The sequence below is a fragment of the Hylobates moloch genome, unplaced genomic scaffold (genome assembly GCF_009828535.3).
Source record: "Hylobates moloch isolate HMO894 unplaced genomic scaffold, HMol_V3 SCAFFOLD_8, whole genome shotgun sequence".
In the NCBI taxonomy this organism is placed as follows: domain Eukaryota; kingdom Metazoa; phylum Chordata; class Mammalia; order Primates; family Hylobatidae; genus Hylobates; species Hylobates moloch.
This window is the reverse complement of record NW_026652283.1, coordinates 49,829,390-49,854,029: the sequence shown is the minus strand read 5'-3', so window position 1 is coordinate 49,854,029 and position 24,640 is coordinate 49,829,390. Positions and strand designations below refer to the sequence as shown.

Below are 24,640 nucleotides of genomic sequence, written 5' to 3'. Positions count from 1 at the left end.
CCAGGTCTGGGCTTCCCAAAGGGCCACAGCTCTTCTCTCCTTTTCTTTGCCCACAACATGGCGAGCAAGGGATGTGTTTCAGTCCTGTTTGTGTTATAGCTCTTTCAGCCCCACCATTCAGCAGGTTCCGAGTTCTTGTTGTGTGTCCAGGAAACATGAGGTACACAGACAAGTGGAGGGTAAGCAAGGTGAACAGGAGCTTTATTGAGTGACAGAATAGCTCAGAGAGGAGCTTGGAGTGGGTAGCTCCTCTCTGCCAACAAGTCATCATGTTGAGTGTTCAGCTCTCAGCAGAGAGGAGGCCCTGGAGTGGGTAGCTCCTCTCTGCAGCAGGTCTTCCTGATGTCTGCAGCTTTCAGTAGAGAGGAGGCCCTGGAGAGGGTAGCTCCTCTTTGCAGCTGGTCATCACATGGATTGTTTAGCTCTCAGCAGAGAGGAGGTCCTGTAGTGGGTAACTCATCTCTGCAGCTAGTCATCCCCATGTCTGCTCAGTTCTGGCTGAGTCCAGGGCTTTTTTGGGCCTCAGAGGGGAGAAGATGCACTCTGATTGGCCCATGGGTGGCCATGGATGGGTCCAGAAAAGGCACCGTAAGTTCCCCCTCCAGTCAGCAGGACTGGCAGCATGGCCATCAACCTTTAAGCCCTCCCTGGCTTGAAGGTGGGGTCTAACTGGGGACCTGCCCCCTTCTGCCCAGGAATCTGTCTGCCTCCTGCTGCTGTTCATGACACCCAGGCTTTAGGTGCCAAGGAGTGCCTGCAAACCAGTGATGAGCTGCCCTCAGCCCTGTCATGGCTTCCTTCCTATGCTTGTTGGTGCCCAAAGACTGGAGTGGGCTGAGGTGGCAGGGGGCTGGTGTATCAGCACTGCCTCAAGTGTGTGCTCACCTGGCTGTGCTGCAACAGCACCCAGGCTCAGTCCTGGCTTTACTCTGAGATAGGAGTGGATGCCGACAGCAGGGAGGAGCCAGGCAGTGGGAATAGGCACTTTCAAGCCTAAGAGGGCAGGGGGCCTTCCTGGGCCCCCAAGAGTGCAGGGAGTCTGCAAACACGGTTTGAGCAGCTGCAGCTGTGCCCAAGGTGGTGGGGGGCTCCTACCTGCTCTGTAGAGTGTGAGACTCAGGTCCATGGCCATGGCTTGGGCATCTGCAGCTGCACCTGGGAAGCTCCTGCCTCAACAACTCAGAAGGAGTGAGGCTGCCACTTGTCCCTGGCTCCCTCTGGCTCTGTGGAGTGTGCGGCCCCAGCCATGCCTCCCTGCTGCACCTGGCATGATGACAACAGCCACGCCAGACAGGCCACCACTGCCATCACTAGCGTTACCATGACCCTGATCAAAATATAGAATATTGCTGGTTATGCAGAAGACTCCCTGATTTCTTCTTCCAATTAATACTCTCTAAGATTACAAGATATTCTACCAACTCAGATTAGTTTGCTTGTTCTAAAACTTTCTGTAAATGGAATAATACCAGGTATACTCTTGTATATGGCTTCTTTTATTCAACAATCTGTTATCTGTATTATTGTGTTTAGCAATAGCTTATTTCTCACTGATGTATAATATTGTTATACCACAATCTATTTGATTTTCTGTGATAATAGTTGGTGTAGGATTTTTGAGTCTGTGCTCATGAAGAACATTGGACTATTATCCTTTTTTCTTGTAATGTCCTTATCGGGTTTTGGTATCAAGGTTATGCTGGCCTAATAAAATGATTCAGAGAGTGTTCCCTTGTTTTCTATTCTCAGAAACACTTTATATAAGAGAGTCTTCCTAAAATGAATGGGTGAATTTATCAATGAAGCTACCTGGGTCTAAAATGTCTTGAGAGAAGGTTTAAATTATTAATTTATTATTTTGATAGATATACAGTCATCCCTTGGTATCTGCAGAGGATTACTTCCAGGACCTCCTTGGATACCAAAAATCTGCACATCCGCAAGTCTGCTGTTAGCCCTGCAGAACCTGCAGATAAAAGTTAACCCTCCCAATCCTATCAGCAGGTTTCATGTCCTGTAATACTATTTTTTCCTCACTCTGTTGCCCATTCTGGAGTGCAGCAGTGGTATTCGTGCACTGCAGCCTCAACCTCCTGGGCTCAAGTGATCCTCCCACCTCAACCACCAAAGTAGCTGGGACTACAGGCATGTGCTACTATGCTTGGCTAATTTTAATTAATTTATTTATATTTTTTGTAAAAACGGGGTCTCACTATGTTGCCTAGGCTGGTCTTGAAATCCTGGCCTCAAGTAATTCACCTATCTTGGCCTCTCAAAGTGCTGGAATTAAAGGCATCTATGCCAGGCCAGAGTACTATGTATTTGATCTGCATTTGGTTGTGGATGAAAAACTGTCCATGTTGAGGGCCAACTTTATTTGCTGAAAACATTCACAAATAAGTAGAACTTGGCAGTCCAAACCCATGTTCAAGGGTCAGCTATAGTACTTTGATAGATTTACTTTTTTCCAAATCCTTTCCCCTCCTTAATACAATTATAAACCATGCCATTTTGCTGTGCCTTTCTCTGGAGTAAGCAGAATATATTTCTCTGACCTGTTGATGCAGGGCTTTGACATGTGACTTACTCTAGCCAATAGAATATTAGACTGTGTGACTCAAGCACAAGCTTTAAATATGTTTCAGTGATTTTGTTTGGTCTCCTGTCCTCTACAATGAGAAGAACTTGTCCTCAGATTGCTGCTAGTTTCAGATTGAGGAAATACTTGGCAGACTAAACCCAACCCAGAAGTCTGGAGCCAACCCTAGCTGATCTCAGACATCAGTGGATCTATAGTCAATCTGCAGACTTATAAGAGAGGTTGTTATAGGTCACTTAAATTTTAGAATTGTTTATTACATGCCATAGTCTCAGCAAAAGCCTAACATATACAAAGATTATTCAGATTTTCTAATTATTTCAATAAATTATGTTTTTGAGTAATTTGATGATTTTATTGAAATTTTGAAAATTTTTGGGCAAAGTTTAAAAAAGGTAATCTTATCTTTTTGTATTTTTAGGATCAAAAATGATGTCCTTTTAAAAATTAATATTGATAATTCATATATTTCACCCTTTTTATTAACTGCCTTCTAGGGTTTTATTAGTTTCATTAACCTTTTTTAAAAAATCTTTAGGTATTCTTGAGTTTTTTCCATTTTGTTAACTTTCTGTTTCATTGAATTTGCCTGTATTTACTGTGTTCTTCCTTCTACTTACTTTGGGTTGTTTTGTTTAGCTTCATGAGATGAGCTTAGATCATTTATTTTACCCTTTCTTCTGTTCTCACATATGCAATTTAAAGCTATGAATTTCTCTCTGAATACTCTTTTAGCTACAGCCTACATGTTTCTAAATGTTGTATTTTTATTAGTATTTATCTCAGTAAAGATGATTTTACTTATTTAATAAGTATTTTAGTGAATATATGGGTAGAAAATGTACAAATTATAACTGTCAATGAACTACAAAAGTGAACACAGACATGTAACCACTATTTGAGCCACACCTCAGAAACCCTAATTTTTCCTCCATTCAAATCAGTACCTCTTTTATACTGTCTTCAAACACTATAGATTCATCTTGATAGCATTATCACTTTTTATAAATAGAATCATATAATAGGTTTTCTTTTGTGTCTGGCTTGTCTGGTTTCTGGTGCTCCATATTTTGTTTCTGAGAATCATGAATATTTTGCATGTAATTCATTTATTTTCATTACCGCATAGTATGCCAGCATATGTATGTCATTTCACTATTCCTTTCTTCTTCAGAATATAATATATGTTATTTAAACCCATCTGTTAAATTCTTAATTTCAGTTATTGTATTTTTAATTCTGTAATTTTCATTTAATTCTTTATATTCCAGTTGTCTAGTAAATTTTTCTGTCTTCCCTCTATTTTGCCAAAAATATTCGTTAGAATTGTTTTAAAGCCCCTGTCAATACCTTAAATATTTGAATGGCCTGTGGGTCAGATGGTCAGGTTCCTTCCTCTCTCTCTCTCTCTCTCTCTGTGTGTGTGTGTGTGTCTCATTGTTACTGTTTCTTGACATGTCTGTAAATTTAGTTCATGCAGGATATTGTGCTTGGAAAATGTGGAGGCTTTTATGTATATTATTTTCCTCTAGAGAGGATTTAATTTTTTTCTACCAGGCAGACAGCATTTGAGAAGATCGTGTTTATCCAGTCAAGGTTGAATTTCAAATATATCAATTCAGGTATATGTTTGGCTTGCCCTTATTCCAAGGGCATAGCCCTTCATCTCAAGTGCACAGTCCCTTGGCATCTCAAACAGTATTGGGTATTTACCACAATTTTCCAACTTGGTGGGCCTTGAACTCCAAACTGTCTTTCTGCAGCACTTTGAGACTGTTGAAAGCTCCACTTAGCATTTTAACCTCATAAGTACCACTTTCTACTTGGTTTATTAGCATCTCACTGTGTACATGAGCAGCTTAGAATTTTGCAAGTGAATTGAAGGAAAATTGCACAGAATTTTGGTCTCACTCTTCTATGATTTTTAAAATTCGCAATGGCCTTGACATCCCTGAAAACCAATGCCTATTTTGCCAAGCTTAGATTCACCAGATTCAGCAAATGTTCTCTGTTGAATCTAGAATTAACTTAAATTTTGGCCTGGTACTTTCTTAACATTTTGTTAGTTCTCCATTGTTTTAAGAGCATTTTAAGTTGTTTTACATAGTAGAATCAGTCCACCCACCCATCATCTAACCATCTCTGTAGTGTCTTTTGAATAGTACCATACCCCTACTCCTTTTTTTTTGAGACAAAGAGGCTCATTGAAGAGAAATGACAAAATCTCTTCATTTGAGTTATCATAGTATAAAACAAAAAAGCATGGACTTTAGAGCAATACAAAAGCAGACCTGCATTTCATTCTTCCTGTAAGACATATAAAAAAAGTAGGTTTTCCTACTGTAACTTTTAATACAACACTCAACACAGAACGCCTCTGGTAACCAAAATATGTCTGGGGATTTTCTCACACACACCAAGAAATTCTCCAATGGACACCAACTGAGTAGCCTATTATTTCATTCAATTCTGACTGTATCTACCTGGAGATAGTCAGATGCCAGGGGTTGAGTGTTCAGCTCCAGAAGCGTGCCTCCCACTTCAGATGCCAATCACAAGTAGTAGGATGCCATCTATACTTCTAACCAACTGCCTATAAATTGGCAGTTTCCACAACCCCTTCCTCAGGCTTCATTAATTTGCTAAAGCAGCTCACAGAACTGTGGGAAACACATTTAACTGCCAGATGAAGAAATTTATGGGGCAAGATATAGAAAAGGGTGTGGAGCTTCTGTGCTTTCTGGGCAAGCAACCCTCCCAGCACCTCCATTTGTTCAGCACTGCAGAAGATTTCTGAATACTGTCCTTTTAAGATTTCTTTTGGATGCTTCATTATTGGCCATTGTGATGACTTTATCACTTTGAAGATTCCAAGGGTTTTAGCAGCTGTATGCCAGGAAACTGAGGACAAGGCCAAGTATGTATTTATTATAAATCACAGTATCGTGTTGCCACATACAGCTGTATTATCATTGGAAAGTTGAGTAAAGAGTCTGACTCTATTTTTGACATTGACTGCTAACACCTTTTAAGCCCTATCCTTCCTTCTCCTTCTGCATATCTGAGCAAACAGATAGGAGAGCACATTGCATCCTCCTTTAGCACTGGCAGAATGTTTAAACCACACAAGTCTTGGTGTGTGCACATGGGAATCCTCACGATGGCTCCATCTCCTAACCACCATAAACCCCCAAGCCAGCCTTATTTCCTGCTCTCTCGAGTCATTGTCAGACCAGTTTGAGAGACTGTTCTACTCTTGCTAGAAAGTCTCATCATGTGAGTAATTAATTTTTTCATACTCTTTTTGCATATGTGGCATCATCATTCTCAACATCCAAACCAAATTTTGTGTGAGAGAGCCCATCTCCTCTGTGAAGGTGACCAAAACAAGAAGTTGCTTGATCTTTTAGGGTCTTTTTTTCTTATTAGTTCCTAAATCTGTAAAATGAGAAATAATGTTTGCCTGTAATACTTATTTTGAGGATTAGAAATAATGTGCAATGTAAAAGTGCCTAATTATTTCTTTGGAACTTAGTTAGTGTTCAACAAATTATATATACAGTAATAATAACTTAAAGCCAAACAAACTATAGCCTAATTCTCATTCTATTTCCTTACCCTTTACTATTTTCTTTTTCTTCATTGTAATTATTGCTATCTGACATTGAATTATAGGTCTATTTATTTACTTCTTTGTTGTTTATCTCCCCCACTAAAATGTAAAGTATTTGAAGACAAGAACAATGTATGTCTGATCTGTGTAACCTCAGCACATGAAACAGTTTAGGTCATATAAGCAGAGTTCAATGAACAATTTGTTTAAAAATAAAGAAATTAATCAGCCAGGTATCTGTAGAATCTAGAGCTGCCTTTTTCACCTTGACCTCAATTAACTGTGTTACTTTGTCTAAACTCCTTAATTCATTGCTCTGGACCTTAATATCTACCTCTGGCCCTTGAACTTGACATTTGGCATTGAACTTTTTAGAATCCTCTCCTTTCCTTCTTCTTAAAGACTTTTGTCTGTTAAACTCCTGGCACTCAGTCCTCTGGTTTATTTCTAGTGGGACCCATTCTCTAGAATGTGTATTTGACTGTAGCCCCGTGACTGACATTCACTCACTGCCCTCCTTAGGCAGTGAGTGATGGGCTCTTCTTGCTTGCTGCACAGACAAAATCAATTCACAGAGACCATGGCATTGTAGTAAAGAAAGAGTTTAACTGACACAAAAATGGCCACAACATGCAGGAGATGGGGTTAATACTCAAATCAATCTCTCAGAGAACATGGGGGCTGGGGTTTTTCCAAAGTGGTTTGGGTAAGTGGTGAGGGTGGCTAGGCAATGGGTTCTTGTTGCTAACTGGTTGGGGGTGCAATCATAGGGGTGTGGGAAATGGTCCTTCTGCGTGCCGAGTCCCTTCTGAGTGGGGCCACAGTAGTAGCTGGCAGGTCCAAGTGGAGCCATTGGTGTCAGACATGCAAAAAAATTCTGAAAAGATATCTCAAAAGGCCAATCTTAGGTTCTACAATAGTAATGTTATCTGCAGGAGTAATTGGGGAAGTTACATATCTTGTGACCTCTGAAATTATGGCTGGAAATCTATTATAGTTATGCTTTAGCAGCATTCAGTCTCCGCTATCCTCCTAGCATGGTGGTTTCTCATTGGCTTTGCAAAGGCAGTTGAGTTCTGGGGATGGAATATCATCGTTTCAACTATAAACTAAACTAAATGTCCACCAAGGTTAGTTTGGCTTAAGCCCAGGAATAATTAAGGGCAGCTTAAAGGCTAAAGGCAAGATAGGAGTTGGCCAGATCAGATCTCCCCTGTTGCCATAATTTTCTCAGTGACATAATTTTTGCAAAAAATGGTTTTAGTAGGTTTGGAATTAGTCATTTATCTTCATTTTAGAAGTGGGAAAATTGAAGACCAGAGACAGCAGGTAATTTTCCTAAGGTCAAATAAGTTGGTGGCATAGCTGAAAAAAAAAAAAAGACGGGTCTTCTTTTTCCCAGCCCAGCTGTCCCCCAACTTCAACTTGCCCTATACCATGCAAAGACAGGCATTTTCCCATATTGCTTTCTCTGTTTCCAAAATCCATTGAAAGGTGTTCAATAAAGCAAACACTACTTTTTAGTACAAGTCAACTTTTTCTAATTGATTTTTCTCATTTTTCAACAGATTTGTAATTGTTAATTTACTTGCTGAGTTGAAGGCAGCATCTGGCTTTGTCGTCCTAACCCTTGGAGTAATTTAACTCTACCTTGTAAGACAGGTCCCCACGCTTATATTATTCTCTGTTGGCATTGTCTTTTCAATCAATCAGTCATGAAAAATTCATGCCCAAGGTAAAGCCCTAGTGAACCACTCTCAGAAAAATGTGATTATCTTTAAACAAAGGGGAGATCTTAGTGTTCTCTAAAATTCATTGGAGAGAGCAGCCTTTAATAAGAAAATATTTTATCTGCTGTTTGCGATCCACAATATACTCTCGCTTTTTTTCATTTAAAATTGATCTATTCCGATTCTCAACTTTGGAAAACTGCTATAAGGTGACGCTTCATGAATGTGAATACTAATAATCTGACATTTATAAAAGTTCAACTTGAGCATTGCATTAGTTATTAGTGATGAAAAATGTCTCAGCTAAACATAGCAGGATACTTTACTAAACATGCTTATTTGGTGTTGCAAATTATAAATATTTTGGTTTTTAATGAAAAAGTACTTATTTATATATTTATTTTTATTGTCCTCTGATTGTGGAGTGACTGATTCCTTCTTCAGTCCATCTGAAGAAGGAATCTCGGCTCTTATCTTGGCTCTATCCCTGAAGCCAGCAACAAAATTCAATATGGGCCTGGTTATAGCCTTGATATTGACTTGAGACTGAGACTGAACCTAGACATCTACCTTATTAATAGCTCATAAATATTTGCCATTAGCTTCAGGAAAACTGGATGAAAGAACATGGTTGGTTTACCTCCTGCCGGCAGATAGCTTCAAGCATCTGGTCTGACAGTACCTGATGACTTGATCTCTGCCCTAAAAAGCAGTACCATACAAGCTGTGCAGTAGATCAGTCGTCCTATAATTCCCAGGTGCTTTGAGAAAGGGAAAGGTTTCTTATGAACAAGTGCTGCTCTCTCTCTCTTAGATTTACTGCCCTGTTTGTTATCCACCAAAGCTTTTAATAAAAAAAATTCGTCTGTCCTGAGAAGCAAATTGAAAGCATGGCTGTTTTAGTATTTCCTTTTAACCTGGGACGTGATTCCAAAGGGGAGGAGATAAATTTTCTACTTTTTTGTTTAGAGAATAATTTTCAAAATGAAAAAAAAAGAAAGAGGGACACAGAATGGTTTGTTATATAGAGCTACAGCTTTAGAGTCAAATAAACCTGATTTTGGATGCTGCTTCTACCACATTGTCAGTATTGTGCCCTTGGGCAACTTCTCATGGTTAATTTCTGTGAGAGCTTCAGTTTCCTCTTCTGTAAAATGGAAATATTAACACTTTTCTTGTAATGTTGTTATGATTGTTAAATGAGATTTTGTAGGTAAAGTGCCTTGGATAAAATAAGTACTTAGAACGAAACAGAACAAAATAGAATGAAAAATCAATTAGAAAAAGGTTGACTTGTAGTAAAAAGTAATGTTTGCTTTATTGAACACCATTCAGTGTATTTTGGAAACAAACAGAGAAAGCAATATGGGAAAATGCCTATCTTTGGGCAGGGTATGGGGCAAGTTGGAGTGGGAGGACAGTTGGGCTGGGAAAAAGAACACCCATCTTTTTTTTTTCAGCTATGCCAACTTATTTGACCTTAGGAAAATTACTTGCTGTCTCTGATTTTCAATTTTCCCACTTCTAAATAGATCGAAAGAAGCATATATTTTGGAGCTGAAAGAAACCTAAGAAAAGTATTTTCTTTAGCTATCTAGTGGAATATTTAGCTTTCCAACCAGTAAAGTATTATTATTTTGTTTTTATGGATGGATGAACTAAGGTAAAATAACATACTAAAGTTTGCAAAGATAGTGAGTGGTGGAGATGAGTTTTGAACTCAGGTTTATGCCTCCTAAGACTTTATTTGTCCAAATTCTTCATTTAACAAATAAATCAAGAAAAGAAACTGAAATTGATTTGTAACATATCATGTCACACCCCATGAACCCAGCCAAACTGCGAAATTCTCAAGGACAGGAAATGCTCTTTTCCTCATTAACAAAAGTGGGAGATTGAAATTTAAAGGATAACAATTGATCAAAAAATATATGTTAGTATGATCAAATTCAAATGGTACGTTAAAATAGCTAGATTTAATATGTGAGCAAGGATAAGCTTATGTTAAATAATTATGAAGATAGTGAAGAATATCAAATTCAGTTTAATACTGAATATTCTAGTATATTGGGACTATAAACTACAAGGGAAAGTAAATGACTCTTTACTTTTTATTTCTCTTATTTTCTTTCCCTTTTACAGTTTTTCTTTCTTTTAGTCTTTTTCTTTTCTGCACGGTTCGATTACTGAAACATTAAATAGTATATCCTTCGGCTATTGCTAAATAATGTAGGGACCAAGGGAGAACTCATTCTTTGCCCCCTGAAGTTTAGCTGAAAAATCAACACACAAAAGGCAGATTAATAAAAGACATACAAATTTATTAATGTGCACATGGGGAAAATCAGAGAATGATTACCCCAACCCCCAATGGGTTGCAGAAACTTATAAACCACCTTGAGGTTTTAGAAAGAATGGGGGCTCAGTGCATGACCAGAGCAGGTTATGGTGGTAAATCCGGTCACGGTGGCAAGACAGGCTATGGGAGGGAAAGAAGAGGAGGCTTGACTAGCAAAGATGGTCTTTTATGTAAATGGAACCTCACAGGTAGGAGCTCTCAGAGAGAATAGATGGTACATGTTTCTGTCAGACCGTTAAAGGTGTCAGACTCTCAGTTAATGTTTCTAGATCTGAGCAAGGGAAGGCCTGGCTGTATCAATGCAGATTCTCTACAGACACAAATTGCCTATACAAAAGACAGCTTTATAGGGTCATTTCTATTTGTTGGGTCTCTGAACAGCCATCTCAAAATATGACAAATAAATATATTTTGGGATAAAATATTTTGATATCCTTGAGACTCTACTTTGAAACTTTGAAAAGTTTCACAATTTACAGTCAAGTTGATAGTTTCGGAGAGTTTTGGGTTAGAGATTGTTAGGTACGGTTAGGAAAAGGAGCGGGAGAAAACAAACTGGAATAAGCAGAAAAGAGTAAATTTAAATACATCATCTTATGGCTTTTTAAATCAGTCTCTTAGTCATGATAATAGATTAGTTTGGTTAAATAATTGAATCTCCTTCTAGGAGGTGATATTGTAGATGAGCTAGTCATATATATATGGGTGTGTGAATATATATATATGTGTATATAAAATGTAAGAGAATATCTATAATAAGAGACATTTCTATAGAAACAAAAGAAAGTGAAGGTTAATGTCTGGAGTGGTCTACAGACCAGATTTGACTTTGAAATATCTTCAGATTGCAGTGGCAATCTAACAGATTTTTCTGGGTTATAGTTTGACCAAGATGTTCAAGTGAGCTTTCCAGAGTAGTTTACACATCAGCAGGTATAATGACTGGTAATATATGTTATTGTGGTGATTCTCCCCAAAGTTTATATCAAGTTGTTTAACTTTAGTTTATAGGGCTTTAAGAAAAGTAATTTTAATTTTTAGTGATTTTATTTGAGAAAAATCAGAGAATAACTTGAAAAAAAATGGAGACTTGTAGTCAAGAAAGAATTTAGGATACAATGTAAATTATAGGAAAACAATAAAAACTCAAAAACTATGGGCAAGGCTAGAATGTAATAACAGGTATACTATAGGTTTTTTCTGAAACATTTTTTCTCTCTCTCGTTCCCATTTTTAGTAAGGTTAAATTATAATGGGACTAATTTCGTTATGAAATTAAAAGTAAGTTTTAGTCTTATTATTCTTGGCATGACTATTTTATAAAGTGTAGTAGCAATAGTGATTGGCCATATAGGCTCTTTTAAAGTTGACTTAGTTGGAACTTTTTAATAAGGAATCTCAGATCAGACTTTTAAAAGCCTTGAGGCTAAGAAACCAAGCCAAGGATTTGTCATCAGAGTGTGCCTGTAATAACTGTACAAACTGGTGAACTTCTCTCTTTTTGAGGCCCCAAAATCTTGCGGTGCATGGGTCTGTCAGAAAGTGATATATTTTATTTTCCACAGGTCTAGAACCTCATAAAGGAACCATGCAGATAAGGCATCAGGCCACTCTTTTTCAAGAGCTTTTTATTAGCTCTGTGAAGTTAATTTCAACTTCTCAGAGTAGTTTAGCCATATCTGAAAATATATCATTCCAGTCAAAGTCTTGGTAAAATAACTAGTGTCATTAATTATGTCCTGTGACAAAAGAAAACAGATTCTTATGGAACTAATGTAAATAACTGTGCTGTCATTAATTAAGAATACTCACAAATAATTTTTAAATTCTAGAGAAATTATGTGAGAAAGATAAATGTTTGAATTTTGTTCACAAATATATACTTTACCCAATTATTACAAGCTCTAAATAGTTCAAAAAAGTTTTCTTAATGCTGGAAAACAAAACATAAAAGGAATCAGCAATGTTTTAAATTAAAAAGTTATAAAAATCATTTGAGTCCTTTATCAGTTTAGCCCCATGAATTAACTCTTGTTCTGCTTGATGTTGAGCTAGTAATAGTCATGAATGTATTAGCTTTTTAATTAAAGTCCTGGAATTTTTTACCTAGTCCAATAGTATGATTTCTAAAGTTATCAGAAGCATGTATTTAAGAGTACTTGTCAAGGTCCATATTATGAATTTCTTTGAAAAATAAGCAAATTTTGTACTGTACCTGATTATAAATTACTTTTTAGGAAGAATGAAAGTAAAACAATAATTTTTCTGTGGATTTAAAAAGTCTTAGAATAATCATAACAATTGACAATGAGATTTTATTTCTATGGCATACAATTTGACATAATAATCATAATTGTTACTGTTAACATATACCAAAACACATCAGTATGTTAGTAATCTCATACAATTTTAGAACACATATTGATAATACATTTTTACAAGTACAACTCAAAAAAAGTTAAATATCATTTTTTGTTTGACAATTTTTTATATGATTAGAACATACTATATAATTCCAATATATCTCTCTTGGACTCTCTTGGGCCTTAATAGATGAAAAGTTAATTTCAGGTCTAAAGACTGAATTTAGAATTTGAAATATGACTGTGAGAAGTATGTCAAATATCAAAGGTTTAAAACAGTTGATATCAAAATAGGAGCACAGGTCACTGTAAAATCTTCATTTAGCCAAAGTGATAATTCAGACACTTTAAGCAGCAACAACTTTATTAATAGAGAAGAGGCTGTTTCCCAAATAATCAAAAGACCTAGTAAAGACAGCATGAGGCAAACTAAATCTGTCTCTCTTTTCTCTTTTTTGGGCCATTTATTTAAAAGTAAACAAAAATCAGCTGGGCGCGGTGGCTCATGCCTGTAATCCCAGCACTTTGGGAGGCTGAGGCAGGGGGATCACGAGGTCAGGAGATAGAGACCATCCTGGCTAACACAGTGAAACCCCGTCTCTACTAAAAAAAAACAAAACAAAAAATCAGCAGGGCGTGGTGGCATGTGCCTGTAGTCCCAGCTACTCAGGAGGCTGAGGCAGGAGAATGGCGTGAACTGGGAGGCAGAGCTTGCAGTGAGCCAAGATCGCACCACTGCACTCCAGCCTGGGTGACAGAGAGAGACTGCATCTCAAAAAATAAAAATAAAATAAAAAAAAGTAAACAAAAATCTTTTTAATATTGTATGAAAATGCTACTTAAAATAGAAAATTAGATTTTTCCTTCATATTATATTATTAATATTAAATTTAATTTTAATAAAATCTTATAAACAAATTTAATTTTAATGAGTTTTGAATATACATAAAAGATTTTGATAAACTCTTGTATAACCTCTTATAATTTTAAAATTTTTTATATTTAGTTTTTTTATTGAAAGTAACATAAAAATTTATAAACTAGACAAAATTATTTTTTAACAAAAACTACGTTTATATTCTTTTATAAAAATGTTTTTATTTTTAATATGCTTTGTATATAGACTATTTTATATTTAGTAGTTTTAATTATTATGTATATTACTTATAATGTTAACTCTCAGTAACCCTTATTTTTTGGTGAAAAAGCTAGGAAGTGGGTAATTTTAATCATGTGCCAGATTTAGAGCCAATGACCAAAGTTAGAGTAATGAAAGCAATGTCTGGTGGATCTAACTTTTTCCATCATGGCCAGGAGGCACTGCTCTGGGCCTGTGAGAATACTGCCGAGGAGTGTCCCCAGCCTTGCCATAGCCACTTCTCTAGACCTTAGGATTTAAAGGCTCACATTTGAAGACATAAGCTCGCAGACAAATTAAGTATTTGAAAATATTATGGAAGTAACACATTTATAACTTTAAAACATCCAGTAGAGACATCATAAACTCGTCTGACTAATATACCCAGGAAAAATGTGTAAACTAAATTCTTAAGATGTATTTTATTTTACTAACAATTTTTAGATTATTTACTATAGATTATTAAAATTATATGAACTTGACAAGTATTAGGCTGGTTAATTAATGAGTATTTATTTATAAGTCAATGGTATCAGATAGACAGTATATAAACAGACATATACACATGTGTGTATATAGACAGACATAAAGACTTTACAGTTTTTATTTTAAAATTTTAGTTATGAGATTGGTATAAGTCACTAGTATAAAAGGATAGCTGGATTTAAACTGTGTCTTTTTAAATGGAAAATGTTAATGTTTATCTGTCACATATGGCCAAAGCCCCTTACTGAGATTTACAGAAAACAGGGTAGTAAATGTTTATGTAAAGTACAGAGACAATTTTAACTTTTTAAATAAAAAGTTTAGGTGCATTAGACAAAAGAAGATTAAAAACATTTGTCAAGGTAACAAAATCATAGGAATTTACCACTGGATTTTATAAGAAGACTAATTTTATTTAGATAAGTAATTTTTAATTTAGTCTTTGTTTTTTAATTGGACCACTGTGCTCAGGGTGGAGCCCATTAAGGAACATGGCCCAATAATTTAAATTATTAGCATTTGTCATGTTTAGAGCCTAATAATTTAGATAGATGAAAAGCAGACACAGCTAGAAGGCAGAGAATTTAGATTTTTTAAAATCAAGGATTTTATTTTTACACTGAATCCTGGGTCTCCAAAAAGAGGGAAACACCATGGAACTGGGCTACACAACAGTTTTATATTTTACTCCATTATAAAGACAGTTTTCTAAGTATTTAAACTGCATGTTTTTAAAACTAAGTGCACAAAGAAATGAGTGGCCTCCTGTAGTAATAACATTATTGTGACAATGTACCAAGTAACATTCATTGTACCACTGCCAGCCACTTCCAAAACTGTAGTTCTCACCAGTGACCTGACATCCATTGTACACACAAAGGCCATGTTTTCTGTCACAACATGAGGTAACTTTTGGTACCCTCAAAAGCCAAAGAGATGAAATAATGTATTATAAAAGACAGCAGAGTTTTAGACCTGAGAGTATCCTTTCCATGACTCTTGAAACTACAAGGAAAATAGAAGGCCCCACAAATGGGGTGAAGGGCTACCTTTTTCTGCATTTTTTAAGAGGTCTGAGTAATTGGAAATCTCTTTTAGATTTTTTATGTGGTACCAAAGATGCAGAAGAAGGAGGGGTAGGCAGGAATAAAAGTAAATGGTAGAATATTTTGTAAGAAAGGAAGTGGACAGACCGACCAAATACATAATTTAAAAAGGGTTTTAGTCAACTAAGAAACCTAAAAACAGAATCGGAAAAGAGAGAACGTCAAAAGTATTTTAGATATGTATATGTACGTGTGTGTGTGTGTGTGTGTGTGTGTGTGTGTGTATGTGTGTGTGCTATCTTTTAATTGAGTTGACTTTGAACTGTGGAGCTCTTAGAGAAAACACAATGCTTTGAAATATCTTATTATCAGATTTTAGCCAGGACAAACAGCTGAAATTTCTGGCTTTTGAATTTTTTTTTTAAATCGAAAGTACCCTTCTACCTCGTAAGATCTAGAACCACCCCAAAGAGCGTTTACAGAAAGGAAAGTTTTATGTGCAAGTGGTGTACAACCCACATCTGTCTGGCCATATTTTCTGGGGTCTCAGCTTCTTAACTGACCATCTATACACAAAGTCCCAAAAGTCCCATGTGTCCCCATAGATGGAAGAATATAAGAAATCAAAAGCTGCTCATGGAAGGACAGGATTAATAAATAGTTACCTTCAAAAATCAAAAGTTACATAAATATCAACTGAAAGAGACTGGTTCTCTGACTAAGAATTGAACCTAGGCCATGGCAGTAAAAGTGTGGAATTTTTACTAGACTACAAGGTGGAGTAGCCTTCATTGCGAATCCCATAGGAAACCCACAGTTGGCAGTTTGAGCTTTCAAAGGACTTTAACTTTATTTTAGTTTAGATTTTTGTTCTTTAATTTTGTCAAGAGAATTTTAAGACTAATCATGGCACTATTATGTTTTTATTTTAGTTTGATATTCTCATCAATTGTTTGGAATAAGAAATCTCTCCTTTTTTAAAATTCAGGAGTCAAATTTAAAGGACCTTTTTGCCATTGATAATTAGAATTTCCAATGATGTACTTATTCCAGTAGTGACTCAGTCTAATGACTTCTTTGTGGAAAGCCCAGGATGTAATTTTCTAGGTTTAGAAAAATAGGTGTTTTCTAGAAAGAGAATAGAAGAGGCAATCCTAAAGATCCCCCACCCCACAAAAAATTTTACTCCCAGGAATAGGCAAAAGGATCTTGTCACAGACAGTTGAGGTTAGTGTTTATGTAACCCATGAATTTGTGAGGAGCCACCAGTGACAGACCTGTTAATTTGTAACACCATGTAGAGCCTCCTAGGATTAGACTTTCCCAGAACTAACCAAGCAACAAAGGTTGAGGAAAAAAATATATCCCTCTGAGAGCTTAACATGCTTGGAATAAACAGCATATTTGGGTACCCAGCCAATTTGAGACTGGCCACCTGACATGACCTGAAAATCATGCCCCCCAGATGGTGGAAACCAAGAGAGAGAGCTCCTACTTGGTCACAAGGAAGCTTTCAAGGACATAAAACAAGATGAGAGGAAATCTCACTCACTACCCCTCTTTATGACAGAACAGTACAGAAAAACAAGGACAAGGAAAAACTATTTCTGGGAGAAGAGAGACCAAACAATATGAATATTCATGCCAGAAAGCACCAAAAAGTACACCAGAGTCACTATCCCCGAGACTAGTCACAGAAATCCTTTTCTCCCGTTAATCAAAATTTTGCAGAGGAAAAAGAGACAAACAGTGATTTTTACCATCTGCTTGACCAGATTGCACAGAGAGAGGTTGGAGCCTGGCTGTTAAGAAATTCTTATTCTTTCATCAGTTTATGAGGTCCTATGTTCCCTTAACTGCAGGTTCAAGAAGAATGGCGTTTTGGTATTCTGCTCACAGTGCCAAAATTGTAGGGATTAAAGGAAAACTTCCCCTTCACTCTCTAAAGCTTCTTTGAAAAATCAACTCACAAAAGGCAGATTAATCAGAGAAAAGGATTATAAATTTATTAACATGTACATAGAGGAAAAATCACAGAATGATTACCCTAACCCCCAGTGGGATGCAGAACCTTATATACCAGCTTGAGCTTATAGGAAGAATGGGAGCTCAGAGCATGGCCAAAACAAGTTATGGTGGTAAATCAGGACATGGTGGCAAGACAGCTTATGGGAGAGGAAGAAGAGGGGACTTGACTAACAACATGGTCTTTTATGTAAATGAAACCTCACAGGTAGTAGCCATCACAGAGAATAGATGGTAAATGTTATTATCAGATCTTTAAAGGTGTCAGACTCTCAGTTAACCTTTTCTGGATCTGGGCAAGGAAAGGCCTGGTTGTATCAATTCAAATTCTCTACAGACACAGATTTCCCACACAAAATACAGCTTTACAGGGTTATTTCTATTTGTTGGCTCTTTGAACAGCCGTCTCAAAATATGTCAAAGAAATATCTTTTTGGATAAAATATTTTGATTTCTTTCACTAACAAAGCACACCAAAAACCAGTGGCTTAAGACAGGAAACATTTATTAATGCTCATAAGTCCATGGGCCAACCAGATGGTTTTTCTGTATTAGTGATCAACTATAGATTAATCTGCCGATCTTGTCTGGGTGCTCTCATATGTTTGGAAGTCAACTGTCTATATGTTGGTCTACGATGGATTCAGTTGGAATCATTGCGCTTTAGTCAATGTGGTCTCATCCACTGTCACCCTATCCTAGATTTGATCAAATGCTGATAGTAGGATTTCAAAGAGAATATGGCACTACACAAAGCTTCTTGAGGTCTTGGCTTAAAGCTGCTATACCATCATTTTACCAGTTTTTATTGGGCAAAACCAATCACAAGATCAGCCCAAATTCAAAGGGGTCACCTTTGGATGGGAGGAGCAGCAAAATCATAGTATAAAGAATATGGATACAGAGTAAGCAGAATAGTTCCGAACAATTTTCAGTCTAGCACATATGATTTGTATGCGTTTATAAGAAAATAGACTTATCATTAAATGTCTCATCAAGAAAAGGCTGTGCCACCGTTAAGCAAGGTAATCTAGGACTCAAATCCTTCCTCATTTTATTATAAAATGATAACAAAAGCCAATAGAAGTATATACCTAATAGAAGCCAGAAGTGGGTATCAGTGTGAGAAATCATGCAGCAGGTAGAAAGGCCCCCTCAAGGGATGTACTGAAGAAATTTTTAAAAGGAAGGCAAAGCACTGTGCTTGTACTTATAATTCCAGTTACTTGGGAGTCTGAGGCAGGAGGATCACTTGAGCCCAGGAGTTCAAAGCTGCATGAGCTATGATCACACCATGGCACTCCAGCCTGTGCAATAGAGTGAGATCTTGTGTTTGTGTACGTGTGTGTGTGTGTGTTTAAAAAAAAAAAAGGAAAGGAATTTTGGTTTTGCCTGAGTTTTGAAACCTATGCATTCCTGTTTGAGAATTTCAGAAGCACTGAGAAAACCTATAGCTTCTTCCCCTGTGCCTGATGAGTAGCCCATTAAAAAAAACAGACGTATATACCTGTTATTTCATCTGTCCTATTAACTCTGTAGCACTTCTGTGCAGGGGAAACATGAAGTGAGTATAGGTAGAAATTCATTCATGGGGTGCATTATAGGTTGGCCTAGGATTGAAGCCATCCACTCGGCTGGTTTTCTATTTATTATCCTTCATTTTCCCATCACCCAGGGAGGAGAACCTGTTTAATAAATAATAGTTTTAAAGAAAGCCTATTAAATCAGATTTTATTTAATATACACTGATATGGTTTGGCTGTGTCCCCACTCAAATCTCGTCTTGAATTGTAGCTCTCATAATTCCCATGTGTTATGGGAAGGACCTGGTGGGAAATAATTGAATCATCGGGGTGGTTTCCCCCATACTGTTCTTGTGGTAGTGAATAAGTCTCATGAGATCTGATGGTTTTTATAAGGAGTTGCCCCTTTCTTTTGGCTCTCATTCTGTCTTGCCTGCTGCTGTGTAAGATGTGCCTTTTGCCTTCCACCATGATTATGAGGCCTCCCAGCCATGTGGAACTGTGAGTCCATTAAACCTCTTTTTCTTTATAAATTACCCAGTCTTGGGTATGTCTTTTTTTTTTTTTTTTTTGAGACGGAGTCTTGCTCTGTTGCCCAGGCTGAAGTGCAGTGGTGTGATCTCAGCTCACTGCAACTTCCACCTCCCGGGTTCCAGTGATTCTCCTGCCTCAGCTTCCCGAGTAGCTTGGACTACAGGCGTGTGCCACCATGCCCGGCTAATTTTTTGTATTTTTAGTAGAGACAGGGTTTCACTGTGTTAGCCAGAATTGTCTCAACCTCCTGACCTCATGATCTGCCCGCTTTGGCCTCCCAAAGTGCTGGGATTATAGGCGTGAGCCACCGTGCCTGGCCTTGGGTATGTCTTTATCAGCAGTGTGAAAACAGACTAATACATACATTCTGACTTCAGCCCTGTCAGTACCTACTTTGCAGTTACAAAAGATGTGAAGGATTTGGCCCTGATCTCAGTCATCTTACAAACCATACATAGCCACAACTAGGAGGGGAAATGCACTATGGTACTAATTTCAAAGTGATTTGACTCAGAACTGCACATCATCTTTTGGGAAGTGGCTCAAAAGAAAGTATACTCTTCCCATTCAGGCAGATGTGATCACTGTCCTCTGTGCACTATACCCAAAGCTCCAAGAGTTCTTGACATAGTCTTCTATTTTTGCATTGATGACATTGGGTTTGCAATAACTTGTTTACTTGCTTGTTTTCTCCATAACAGTGTGAGTTTCCTCAGAACAGAGCATTTACTTATTCAGCTGACTCTACAGAGACCAGTATAAACCCTGGAACAGTCATTCAGTGCAGCCTTAGGTGCTTTTTCTGAAACACAGATCTGAACCTTTCACACCTACAATTAAAACCCTTCAATAGGCCCTTCATATTGCTTTCGGTGAAAGTTATTTCCCACCAGGTCCTTCCCTTTTTAACATGCTCATGTGTCTTAATGACACAGTCTGATCTCTTGCCCTACCCAGCCCCAGAATTACCACTTAGCCTTTGTTCTTGTTGCTCCCTCTGACTGAAATGTCTTGCATGTGTTCTCTCCTGCCTGGCCAGTCCTTATTCCTCAGTAAAAATTCACCTCTCCTTCCCTTAGGCTGGCTACAGACTCTACCTTAGCGTGTGTGTGTGTGTGTGTGTGTCTGTGTGTGTGTGTGTGTGTGTTTTACAGGTTTATTTTCCTCACTTAAGGGCAAAGGGCCCAGTCTTATTAATTTATATAATCTCAGCACATAGCAGAGTAGGAAACCCATAGCTGTTTATTTAATAAATATTAAAATTATGATTAAATGAATATGTTTTGAATTAGTGCTAAAATTTAGAACAAAATTCTATGTAGGAAATGCTGTCAGACTGAGGAAAAGAGAGGCTTTATTTTTGTCTGTATGTTGGTGAATATTTATTTTGAGTAGGGAGAAGAAAGAGTCTCCCTGAAAGATCTTTTTCTTCTTTCTGTCATGTTGCAAATGCCCTTGTTTGATATGCTAAACTCCCCTTGATGAGAATGTTTTGCTCCATTCCCCTTTTACCTCTTTTGGCTGCCTTCTCACAAGTTTTCAGTGAGGGAGAAGAATCTTCTAATGTGCAATCTGCAAGCCATTTTTTTTTTTTACCATCTCTGTCAGACTGCAATATCTGTGTGAAGATTCTGACAAGTTCCAGTTAACAAGACACAGGTGCAGCTAATTAACAAACTTTGTTGGTTCCCTGTGACTCTTCAACGTCGACTTATAATAGATAAGGATTCATTTTTCACATAGTGATTATCCAGACTCCATGCTTTTGATATATGAGGCCCAGGATTGTTCAGCATTTTTTGAAGACTTTAGGTGGCAACTTTTTGGTTCTTCATGGGCAGGAGACTTAGCTTAATCATACATATGATCTATCTCTATATATCCTTACATACATATATGCACATATATGTATACATATGTGTCTATACACATGTACATATTCATATATATGTACATGAAGCTATACATATATATGCAACATATCAATGAATTCTATGCAATGTATATAGATGTATAGGTTCATGTACATATATATGTACATTATATACATATATATGTAGTCTTTTATTGTTCCCTGAACACATTGTCTGGGCAATTATATTTAATTTTAAGAACTCTACCAGATTGGTATGATTTTCCTCCCTACAAAGAACAGGCTCAGAAAGATGATAAATCACACAGTAAGAAGTAGGCTTGAAACTCCAGCATTTCTTTCCACGATGCTGGGAATCAGGTTGCACTCCCAATAGGTAATATAAAAACTGGGAATATGGCTCCAAAGTAAAGGAGCTGATTGGTTGAACAAATAGAGAACTAGATTTTATCCCCAACTCAGCCCCATACCATATTATCTATATAACCTTTGATATGTCATGACACCAAGGCAGATTCATCCTAAACTCCTGTGTAGTTCTGCCCATTTCACACCAACCTTTGTACATGGTGCCATATGATTAGAACATGTTATCAGACGTACTCCAAACAGCTTTTCCCCACTGAGTTATAAACCTTCTGTATTATCAGAGAAGGTTAAGTGCCAAGCGTTAGTCTCAAAGGAGTTACTGACATCATTCATAATAAAATCTACTCATACGTAAGTTATGGACTCAAATTCATTTTGAAGTTTAAATATAACCATTTGTCATATAAAACTAGGATGAATGATATGGAAATTACCAAATAAAGAAGGAAAAACTTGAAAATATTTTAAGGAAATGTTGTATAACAAAAAATTTTAAAACATAGTAAGGAAGCATAAACAAAATGAATTATGAAAGAAAATAATCATAAAAGATAAGAAAAGGTCACTGAGTGTGATTGAAACCAAATAAATCTTAAAAGGAAAACATTCACTAGAGATTTGCCATAATATAAATTGAAACATAGCATGAAACTACAATTATCAAAATTCTTGGGAGGGCCTGGCGTGGTGGCTCACGCCTATAATCCCAGCACTTTGGGAGGCCAAGGCAGGCGGATTGCCTGAACTCAGGAGTTTGAGACCAGCCTGGGCAACACGGAGAAACCCCATCTCTACTAAAATACAAAAATTAGCTGGGCATGGTGATGTGCGACTGTAGTCCCAGCTACTTGGGAGGCTGAGGCAGGAGAATTGCTTGCACCTGGGAGGAAAAGGTTGCAGTGAGCCACGATAGCACCACTGCACTCCAGCCTGGGTGACAGAGTGAGACTCCGTCTCAAAAAAAAAAAAAAAAAAAAATTATGGGAGGCCGTCATTAGGATAAACATAGACATCAGTGGAACAGAAATTGAAGTCCAAAGATAAACCCAAGCATATAAAAATTTATTATATGGAAATGGTAGCATTTAAAATTAGAAAGGAATGACTTATTCAATAAATGATATTGGCACAACTTGCTAACCATTTGGAAAAAAACTACATTATTCTACTGCTTCATATTTTACACTAAAGTTTCAAATGAATTAAAGTTATTTAAATTTTTAAATTTTAAATTAAGGAAATTTCATATATACATAAAATAATATAAAAACACTCAATAAAATGAAGTAGATATTAACATTTTGTCATCTTTCAGATCCTGCTTGCTTTTATTGATTTTGATACATAAGTCATTATGGATATAGCTAACCTCCTCTCTCCTTACCTCTTTCTTTCTATCAGAAGTTACCAAATTTCTAAAATTATTATTACCATGTATAATTTTGTATTTTTATTATACTTGTATTATATATAAGTATACAAATATACTACTGTTTTGTGTTAAATGCTTGCCATTTTCATTAAACATAGTTTTTGGAAGTTTCTCTATGTTGATAAATGTCACTCTAATGCATTCCTTTTAAATGCTCAACGGTATTTTGTACTAATGAACCACAATTTATCCAGTTTTTAAAATTAAGTGGTTTTAGTTACTTTTTTGTTTTACTATTATAAATAAATAGTGATACAGTGAACGACCCTGTATATGTCTCCTTATACAATGTGCAAAATTTGTTTAAGGAGAACACATAGAAGTGGAATTGCTAGGTTATAGGTTATAAACATCTTTATTGTCAGGAACCCCTCTAAAGAGGCTCTTCTATTTTACATGCTTACCAGCAGTGTTCAAAATCATTGTTCTTTCTTAATTACCAATACTTGATATTAGATTTGCTAACATTTGATATTAGATTTACTTTTTTGCTGATATGATGGATAAGAAATTTCATTATTTTCTTAATTTATATTTCCTCAACTGCTAGTGGAGTAATCATCTATTCATATATTTAATTTACAAACCTTTACATTCCTCCTTCTATATCTTGTCTGATTATGTACTTGGCCTATTGTCTATTGTATTGTTTGTCTTTTATATTTTGATTTATAATAGTTCTTTATAATTAATTTGCGTATTAACCCATTGTGAGGGTTACTCTATTTTTTTTTCAATCATTGGCTTTCATTTTCATTTTTCTGTGGTATCGTTTTACATAGTATTTTTTTGTAAAATACTCAAATATGTCTATCTTTTCCTTCATAGTTAATGCTTCTAGTGCTTTTTGTAAAAAAAAAAAAAAAAAAAAAAAGCTGTACATACTTTGAGTCCATAAACTAATCTGCTGTGTTTTGCTTTGCGCATTTTATTTCCTAATCTATTTGGGTTTTATTTCTGTATTTGGTGCGAGGTAGAGATCCAGCTTGGTTTGTTCCATATGGATGGCCCATTGATCCAGGACCATTCATCGATAGTTCAAATTTTCATCTGATCTACGATATTGTTTTTGATATGTATTGAGTCTATTCCCAGGCTGTTTGTTGTGATCCATCGGTCTAGCTATACAGATCCATAGCAATGTAAACTAAATTGTTTTAATTACTATAACATTACAGTAAGTCTTGCTATCTAAAAGTCTGTTGCTGCTTTTCTTGGCCTTCTGCACTCCTATATAAATATTCTAATTAACTTATCAACTTTTACATGCATAAACACACATAGACACAGACACTTCCAATGGGTTTTTAGTGAATTACATAGATTTTAATAATGAATCTTTGATCTATGACTATGATAGATTTTTCCATTTACTTAACACTCTGATTTGTCTCAACAGTGTTTTATAGTTTTGCATTTTGAAGTCTTGCACTTTTGATTACATTTATTTATAGGTATCTGATATTTGATACTATCATAATTGGTATCACAATAAAATTTTATTTTCTAATTGTTTACTGTTAGTATATAGATATACAATTGATTTTTAA

General features: G+C 36.4%; 1 protein-coding gene and 1 long non-coding RNA gene across 11 annotated transcripts in view; one reads left to right on the top strand and one right to left on the bottom strand.

The window, feature by feature from the left end:
- Window positions 1–24,640, top strand: part of LOC116473135 (AGBL carboxypeptidase 4) — a 1,494,771-nt gene that overhangs the window by 707,248 nt on the left and 762,883 nt on the right. The gene's annotated exons all lie outside the window — the stretch shown is intronic.
- Window positions 17,850–21,047, bottom strand: LOC131384096 (uncharacterized). The gene is made up of 3 exons (XR_009214612.1): window positions 20,929–21,047; window positions 18,867–19,044; window positions 17,850–18,074 (listed from the first exon to the last, which is right to left on the bottom strand). It is a non-coding gene; the product is annotated as an uncharacterized LOC131384096 (long non-coding RNA).